Here is a 9691-nt window from a genome sequence, read left to right as displayed (position 1 = left end):
CAAATTGCTGTAAAGAAACCACTACTAAAGTACACCAATAAGAAGAGACTTGCTTGGGCCAAGAAACATGAGCAATGGACATTAGACCGGTGGAAATATGTCCTTTGGTCTGGAGTCCAAATTTGAGATTTTTGGTTCAAACCGGCGTGTCTTTGTGAGACGCGGTGTGGGTGAATGGATAATCTTCGCATGTGAATTTCCCACCGTAAAGCATGGAGGAGGAGGTGTTATGGTGTAGGGGTGCTTTGCTGGTGAAACTGTGATTTATTTAAAATTCAAGGCACAGTTAACCAGCATGGCTACCACAGCATTCTGCAGCGATACGCCCATCCCATCTGGTTTGGGCTTAGTGGGACTATCATTTGTTTTTCAACAGGACAATGACCCAACACACCTTCAGGTTGTGTAAGGGCTATTTTACTGAGAAGGAGAGTGATGGAGTGCTGCATCAGATGACCTGGCCTCCACAATCCCCCGACCTCAACCCAATTGAGATGGGTTGGGTTGAGTCGGACGGTAGAGTGAAGGAAAAGCAGCAAACAAGTGTTCAGCGTATGTGGGAACTCCTCCAAGACTGTTGGAAAAGCATTCCAGGTGAAGCTGGTTGAGAGAATGCCAAGAGTGTGCAAAGCTGTCATCAAGAGAAAGGGTTGCTATTTGAGAATCTCAAATCTAAAATATATTTTGATTTGTTTAACACTTTTTTGGTTACTACATGATTCCATATGTGTTATTTCATAGTTTTGATGTCTTCACTATTATTCTACAAAGTAAAACATTGTCAAAATAAAGAAAAACCCTTGAATGAGTAGGTGTGTCCAAACTTTTGACTGGTAGTGTACTTGGTAAAAACCGTTTTAATTCCATGCGCTATGCATTTTGCTAGTATTTTTGCATCACAACATTGAAGTGTAGGAGGCCTCCAGCTTCTGAAATGGCCTGGATGTTTATACTGTACTTACCATCTGGATCTTATTTTATTAATAGTGAAATCAGACTTTCTTGCTGAGTACCTGACAGACTACCATTTGTATAGGAGTAGTTAAAACATGCTAATAATGGAACTTTGAGTACATAAAAAGGGCTTGATATACCTCTGCTGGTATGCCATCAAGCCCTGGGGTTTTTCCCGACTGAAAGGATTTAATAGCCTCAAAAAAGTGATTCCTGTAATTTGGCCTTCGCACTGATCTTTTTGTGCATTTGTTATTTTATTGTTATTATGAAATAAATCCTTACTATAATCGTGATTCAGTGTGTGAGGAGGAGACTGAAAAGAAAACATCTGCTTATAATATTTTGCTTCCTCTTTTAAAACATCATTCGGAGAGTCATGGATGTAATGAGTTTATGCGAAGTAGTTTTGGTAACGTTCCTGTATTGAAGAGTCAGGAAAATTGGCTGAACAGTGGGACCTTTAATCTCCTTCCAGAGGGCAGCAGCTCAAAACATTGGGCAAGATTGTGTAATGATTGGGGTCCTCTATGATGCTCTTGGCCTTGTCCTTTTATCATCAGAAAGACAGCACAATCTACATGGCAGGTGTAGTAGTTGGACGGTACCCTGGTGTTGACTTTCAGTTGTCTCAGCCTGATCTAGTAGTTGGACAGTATCCTGGTGTTGACTTTCCGTTGTCTCAGTCTGCTGTAGTAGTTGGACGGTATCCTGGTGTTGACTTTCAGTTGTCTCAGTCTGCTGTAGTAGTTGGACAGTATCCTGGTGTTGACTTTCAGGTGTCTCAGTCTGCTGTAGTAGTTGGACAGTATCCTGGTGTTGACTTTCCGTTGTCTCAGTCTGCTGTAGTAGTTGGACGGTATCCTGGTGTTGACTTTCAGGTGTCTCAGTCTGCTGTAGTAGTTGGACAGTATCCTGGTGTTGACTTTCCGTTGTCTCAGTCTGCTGTAGTAGTTGGACGGTATCCTGGTGTTGACTTTCAGGTGTCTCAGTCTGCTGTAGTAGTTGGACGGTATCCTGGTGTTGACTTTCAGGTGTCTCAGTCTGCTGTAGTAGTTGGACAGTATCCTGGTGTTGACTTTCCGTTGGCTCAGTCTGCTGTAGTAGTTGGACGGTATCCTGGTGTTGACTTTCAGGTGTCTCAGTCTGCTGTAGTAGTTGGACGGTATCCTGGTGTTGACTTTCAGGTGTCTCAGTCTGCTGTAGTAGTTGGACAGTATCCTGGTGTTGACTTTCCGTTGTCTCAGTCTGCTGTAGTAGTTGGACGGTATCCTGGTGTTGACTTTCAGGTGTCTCAGTCTGCTGTAGTAGTTGGACAGTATCCTGGTGTTGACTTTCAGGTGTCTCAGTCTGCTGTAGTAGTTGGACGGTATCCTGGTGTTGACTTTCAGGTGTCTCAGTCTGCTGTAGTAGTTGGACGGTATCCTGGTGTTGACTTTCAGGTGTCTCAGTCTGCTGTAGTAGTTGGACGGTATCCGGGTGTTGACTTTCAGTTGTCTCAGCCTGCGCCGGAGGATCAGTCGTTGTTGGCATTTTTTTTTTTTGTGTGTGTGGATGTTTTGAGTGTTGGCATTAACGTTGCGATCTCTTTACATCTCTATGGGCCAGGCTGACTGGCCATACTGGGTTCCAGGTCACAGTGTGTGTGTGTCACATGCGTCGTAAACATATATTATCGTATTACAGCATATTGGATGACTGACATTCATATTCCATTCACCCAGCTCAATGTAACGTCGATAGGTTTAGGCTACTACATGATACAACACTTTCCCTGTACCCGTCATGAGGTTGCTAAACTCTATCAATTAGCGTTTACAACGTAGGTGCACAGGTCGAGATCATTTTGAGAAATCAAAGGCGACAGACATTCAATACATACTCTTGCCTGCATCTAGCTGATCTAGGGTGTAATCATTAGTCCAACAGTTGCAAACAAGAGTTTCTATTTGACAAATGCAGTTATGTTTATACCATTTCGAATTTACTGAAAACTGATTTCAAATGACGGAGTCACCCATGATTCAGCAAATTATATTTTGAAGGAGGAAGCAAAGTAATTTAAGCATATGTTTTCGTTTCAGTCGCCTCCATCTCCTCTAATTGAAGCTAATTGTAGGGATATTTTTTTCTATTGATAATATGAAATTAACAGCCATACAGAAAGACTCATGTGAAGGGGAAATTACAGAGGAGGAACTTCTGGATGCAATTAAAGTCTTTAAGTCCAGGAAAACTCCAGGGTTGGATGGCATACCAGTCGAGGTCCACCAAACCTTTTTTGATATACTCAGAGGACCATTATTAGCATGTTTTAACCACTCCTATGTAAATGGTAGATTATCAGACAATCAAGAAGAAGGTCTGATTTCGTTATTACTGAAACAGGATACAAGTGGAAAATATAAAGGTCCAGTCCATTAAAAAAATTGGAGGCCCCTTAAACTTCAGTGTTGTGATGCAAAAATTCTAGCAAAATGTGTAGCGCATATAATTAAAAAGGTATTGTCGGACATTATTACCTTAACATTTTTAAGATCATAAAGGATCTCTTATACAGACACACACACACACACACACAAACACAATTATATCCAATGATGCGCCATACATCAGCTTTCTATAATTAAGGATGACATTTCACGTCCCATACACCACGACAGTGTTGAGGAGTAGTGAACTACATGTAGTTCAACTAGTAATTGAACTACATTTTTGCAGTAGCTTGGTGGTAGTTTAATTCAAATCTTGGTAGTGTTTTCAGTAGTTAATAACATTTTTTTTGCCATGTAGCAGTGTAGATAACTACTAGGCAAGAATGTCCTTTATCTTTCGGGATCAGACCTGCCTAATTATCACTTGAAACATCGTTTTTTTGTTTTGTTTTATAGTGTAGCTGAACTTCTTCCAGTGTGAAGGTAGCTTTGGTAAACTATATTTTCAGAGTAGCTTCCCCTAACACTGACATGACACGGGTTTTGACCAGATAGACAGATCATCTGCAGAGATGGTACTGAAGCTCTCCCTAAGATTGGACTTTTCTATACCGTGTATCACATGACTGTGTACAGAACCAAAATTCCTTATAAAAATCTGCCACTGGTATAAATACTTGACAGAACTGCAATACAGAACTCAGACACACTCTGAATCTACACAGAGAGCTGTACTGGTGCGTATTCTCTGAGAAGTAGGGCAAATCTAATAAAGTCTTTATTTGAATCCAGGTTTCTCTGGAGACAGAATATTCAGTTATACATATTATCAGAGGGTAGAGGGGGACCTGTGTCAGTGATTTTGACCAGATAGACAGATCACCTGCAGAGATAGAGCACCTTATGTACTCGCCTATGGTTATAACTAGGTATGAACCGTGAACAAAATCAAAATTACCTTACATATAAAAGCTCATACAAGTCTGTTAGTGGTATGAATACTTGGTAGAACTGTAATACAGAAACCTGCTAGACTCTAAAATGTACACATAGTGCTGTTTTGATGTGTATCCTCTGAAAAAATATGTATTATACAGGAAATGTATTATAAATACTAGTATTCCTATAATATCCTCCAATATTATTATTATTATTATTATTATTATTATTATTATTATTATTATTATTATTATTCTATATGTGCAACTTGATATGGTATTTAGGTTAGAAGTGACATTGAGGGTTTGATAATGCTTTTGTAATCATCATGACATTGACCCTCCCACTGTTTTCACCAGCTGTGGGGTAAGTAAATAAAGAAAACTAAAGCCATATTTTTTGGTCGAAAGCACTAATCGTCAACTCGGCACTACTTTTTGAGGTTTCATCATTAATCAATTCTATGTGAACCCAGACTTTGAGGTTATCAACATTGGTACCATCAAATCAATTTGTATTTGTCGCATGCACCGAATACAACTGGTGTAGATTTCAACTGTAGACTTTACCGTGAAACGCTTTGCTTATGAGCCCTTCCCAACCATGCAGAGTTGAAAAATAACAATACAAATAAAATAGTAACTAACACAAGAGGAATAAAATTAAATACAAAACAAAGGAGCTACAGTATATACAGGGAGTACCAGTACCAGATCAATGTGCAGAGGTACCAGGTATTTCAGGTAGATATGTACATAAAGGCAGGGTAAAGTGACTAGGCATCAGGATAGATAATAATTAGGTATGAGGTATTTTTTTTTTTCAGTTAAGTCAGTTAAGACCAAATTCTTATTTACAATGACGGCCTACCACAAGGCAAAAGGCCTCCTGCGGGACGGGGGACGGGGGATTAAAAATAAACATCTAGGACCAAACACACAACACGACAAGAGACACACCACAACACTACATAAAGAGAGACCTAAGACAACAACATTGCATGGCAGCAACACATGACAACACAGCATGGTAGCAACACCACATGACAACAACATGGTAGCAACACAACATGGCAGCAGCACAACATGGCAGCAGCACAAAACATGGTACAAACATTATTGGGCAACAGACAACAGCACAAAGGGCAAGAAGGTAGAGACAACAATACATCACGCGAAGCAGCCACAACTGTCAGTAAGAGTGTCCATGATTGATTCTTTGAATGAAGAGATGGAGATACAACTGTCATGTTTGAGTGTTTTTTGCAGCTCATTCCAGTCACTAGCTGCAGTGAACTGAAAAGAGGAGCGACCCAGGGATATGTGTACTTTGGGCACATTTAACAGAATGTGACTGACAGAACTGGTGTTGTATGTGGAGGATGAGGGCTGCAGTAGGTATCTCAGATAGGGGGGAGTGAGGCCTAAGAGGGTTTTATAAATAAGCATCAACCAGTGGCTCTTGCGACGGGTATACAGAGATGACCAGTTTACAGGGCCTCCCGAGTGGCGCAGTGGTCTAAGGCACTGCATCGCAGTTCTAGCTGTGCCACTACAGATCCTGTTTCGAGTCCAGGCTCTGTCGCAACTGGCCGTGACAGGGAGACCCATGGGGCAGCGCACAATTGGCCCAGCGTTGTTCTGGTTAGGGGAGGGTTTGGACGGCAGGGATGTTCCTGTCCCGTCGCGCACTAGCGACTCCTTGTGGCGGGCCGGGCGCAGTGCACACTGACACGGTCACCAGGTGTACAGTGTTTCCTCCGTCACATTGGTGCGGCTGGCTTCCGGGTTAAGCGGGCATTGTGTCAAAAAGCAGTGCGGCTCGGTTAGGTTGTGTTCAGGAGGACGCACGGCTCTCGACCTTCACCTCTCCCGAGTCCGTAAAGGAATTGCAGAGATGGGACAAGACTGTAACTACCAATTGGGTAAATATAATAATGAGATTAGCAGTTTACAGAGGAGTATAGAGTGCAGTGATGTGTCCTATAAGGAGCGTTGGTGGCTAATCTGATGGCCGAATGGTAAAGAACATCTAGCCGTTCGAGAGCACCCTTACCTGCTGATCTGAAAATTACGTCTCCGTAATCTAGCATGGGTAGAATGGTAATCTGAATTAGGGTTAGTTTGACAGCTGGGGTGAAAGAGGAGCGATTATGATAGAGGAAACCAAGTCTAGATTTAACCTTAGCCTGCAGCTTTGATATGTGCTGAGAGAAGGACAGTGTACCGTCTAGCCATACTCCCAAGGACTTGTATGAGGTGACTACCTCAAGCTCTAAACCCTCAGAGGTAGTAATCACACCGGCGGGGAGAGGGGCATTCTTCTTACCAAACCACATTACCTTTGTTTTGGAGGTGTTCAGAACAAGGTTGAGGGCAGAGAAAGCTTGTTGGACACTAAGAAAGCTTTGTTGTAGAGCGTTTAACACAAAATCCGGGGAGGGGCCAGCTGAGTATAAGACTGTATCATCTGCATATAAATGGATGAGAGAGCTTCCTACTGCCTGAGCTATGTTGTTGATGTAAATTGAGAAGAGCGTGGGGCCTGGGATCGAGCCTTGGGGTACTCCCTTGGTGACGGGCAGTGGCTGAGACAGTAGATGTTCTGACTTTATACACTGCACTCTTTGAGAGAGGTAGTTAGCAAACCAGGCCAAAGACCCCTCAGAGACACCAATACTCCTTAGCCGGCCCACAAGAACGGAATTGTCTACCGTATCAAAAGCTTTGGCCAAGTCAATAAAAATAGCAGCACAACATTGCTTAGAATCAAGGGCAATGGTGACATCATTTAGGACCTTTAAGGTTGCAGTGACACATCCATAACCTGAGCGGAAACCAGATTGCATACCAGAGAGAATACTATAGACATCAAGAAAGCCAATCAGTTGATTATTGACAGGTTTTTCCAACACTTTTGATAAACAGGGCAAAATAGAAAATGGTAGATATGTACATGAAGGCAGGGTAAAGTGACTAGGCATCAGGATAGATAATAATAAGGTATTTGAGCTAGCTATGTACATGAAGGCAGGGTAAAGTGACTAGGCATCAGGATAGATAATAATAAGGTATTTGAGCTAGCTATGTACATGAAGGCAGGGTAAAGTGACTAGGCATCAGGATAGATAATAATAAGGTATTTGAGGTAGATATGTACATGAAGGCAGGGTAAAGTGACTAGGCATCAGGATAGATTATAATAAAGTATTTGAGGTAGATATGTACATGAAGGCAGGGTAAAGTGACTAGGCATCAGGATAGATAATAATACGGTATTTGAGGTAGCTATGTACAGGTACAAAAGTATCTATATCCACAGAAAAACGAGTCCTATATTGACATAACCTGAAAGGCCGCTCAGCAAGGAAGAAGCCACTGCTCCAAAACCAGACTGAGTTTTCCTCCAGCATCTTCACAGGGTCCTTTGCTGTTGTTCTGAGATTTATTTGCACTTTTCGCACCAAAGTACGTTCATCTCTAGGAGACAGAACGCGTCTCCTTCCTGAGCGGTATGACAGCTGCGTGGTCCCATGGTGTTTATACTTGCGTACTGTTGTTTGTACAGATGAACGTGGCACCTTCAGGCGTTTGGAAATTGCTCCCAAGGATGAACCAGACTTGTGGAGGTCTACAATTTTTTTTCTGAGGTCTTGGCTGAGTTCTTTAGATTTTCCGATGATGTCAAGCAAAGAGGCACTGAGTTTGAAGGTAGGCCTTGAAATACATCCACAGGTACACCTCCAATTGACTCAAATGATGTCAATTAGCCTATCAGAAGCTTCTGAAGCCATGACATAATTTTCTGGAATTTTCCAAGCTGTTTAAAGGCACAGTTAACTTAATGTATGTAAATTTCTGACCCACTGGAATTGTGATACAGTGAATTATAAGTGAAAGAATCTGTCTGTAAACAATTGTTGGAAAAATTACTTGTGTCATACACAAAGTAGATGTCCTAACCGATTTGCCAAAACTATAGTTTGTTAACAAGAAATGTGTGGAGTGGTTGAAAAACGAGTTTTAATGTCTCCAACCTAAGTGTATGTAAACTTCTGACATCAACTGTTTGTTTACCACAGACAGTGTACAGATACACTCACATCCACTGGGACAAGATCATGTCATAGATGACCACTATGGGGAGACATCCACCACACCTCTTATCTCTTTCTGCACTTCCGTGTGGAGGAGAAGAGTAGAAGAGGGGAAGAAAACAGAATAAATGGATAGGAGAGGAAGAGAAGGAGGAGAGGAAGAGGAGAGAAGAGAAGAGAAGAGAAGAGAAGAGAAGAGAAGAGACGAGAAGAGAAGAGAAGAGAAGAGAAGAGAAGAGAAGAGAAGAGAAGAGAAGAGAAGAGAAGAGAAGAGAAGAGAAGAGGAGAGGAGAGGAGAGGAGAGGAGAGGAGAGGAGAGGAGAGAGAGAAGAGAAGAGAAGAGAAGAGAAGAGAAGAGAAGAGAAGAGAAGAGAAGAGAAGAGAAGAGAAGAGAAGAGAAGAGAAGAGAAGAGAAGAGAGGGGATGAGGGAGAGAGGAGAGAGGAGGAGAGAGAGAAGGAGAGGGGAGAGAGGAGAGAGAGGAGAGAGAGGGAGAGAAGAGAGAGGGAGAGAAGAAGAGAGAAGGAGAGAGGGAGAGAGAGGGAGAGAGGAGAGAGAAGGAGAGGGGAGAGAGGAGATAGAGGAGAGATGAGGAGAGAGAGAAGGAGAGGGGAGAGAGGAGAGAGAGGAGAGAGAGGGAGAGAAGAGAGAGGGAGAGGGAGAGAAGAGAGAGGGAGAGAAGAGAGAGGGTGAGAAGAGAGAGGGAGAGGGAGAGAAGAGAGAGGGAGAGAAGAGAGAGGGAGAGAAGAGAGAGGGCGAGAAGAGAGAGGGAGAGAAGAGAGAGGGAGAAAGGGGAGGGGATGGAGGAGGGGCAGAGGGGAGGGGCAGAGGTTTGGTTCTAGAGAAACAGTGCCTGCCAGTCCACACCTGTCCCTGGGCTAATCTCATCAAAGTTAGTTATTCATCATAGCAGTAGCATAGCCTTGTACTTCAATTCCTCTTTGTTCAACTGTGAAATGACCTGCCATTATTTGTTTTGGTTTCTTTGGGGGCTGGTTGCCTTTTCAGCAGCCTCTTTTATAAAGGAGAACAAAAGCTCAGATCTCAAAGGAACTGGACAGATTTGAGTCTTGGCGGAGCAGCTGACTGACTCCAACGTGTTGAACTGCATGCCAAGTGTATTTAGCTGGAAGAGTTGGAGACCCGCACACTGTCTAAAAAAATGAATAAATCCAAAACTGAGGCTTGAACGCAAAATAAAGATGTTTATTAAAATATCATGGTGCCCAAAAAACCATAGTGCAAGAAATGTCATAAAGAAATGAATT

This window comes from Coregonus clupeaformis, unplaced genomic scaffold (assembly GCF_020615455.1).
Source record: "Coregonus clupeaformis isolate EN_2021a unplaced genomic scaffold, ASM2061545v1 scaf0867, whole genome shotgun sequence".
Lineage (NCBI taxonomy): Eukaryota > Metazoa > Chordata > Actinopteri > Salmoniformes > Salmonidae > Coregonus > Coregonus clupeaformis.
The sequence above is the reverse complement of the archived record's forward strand: the minus strand, read 5'-3'. Positions refer to the sequence as shown.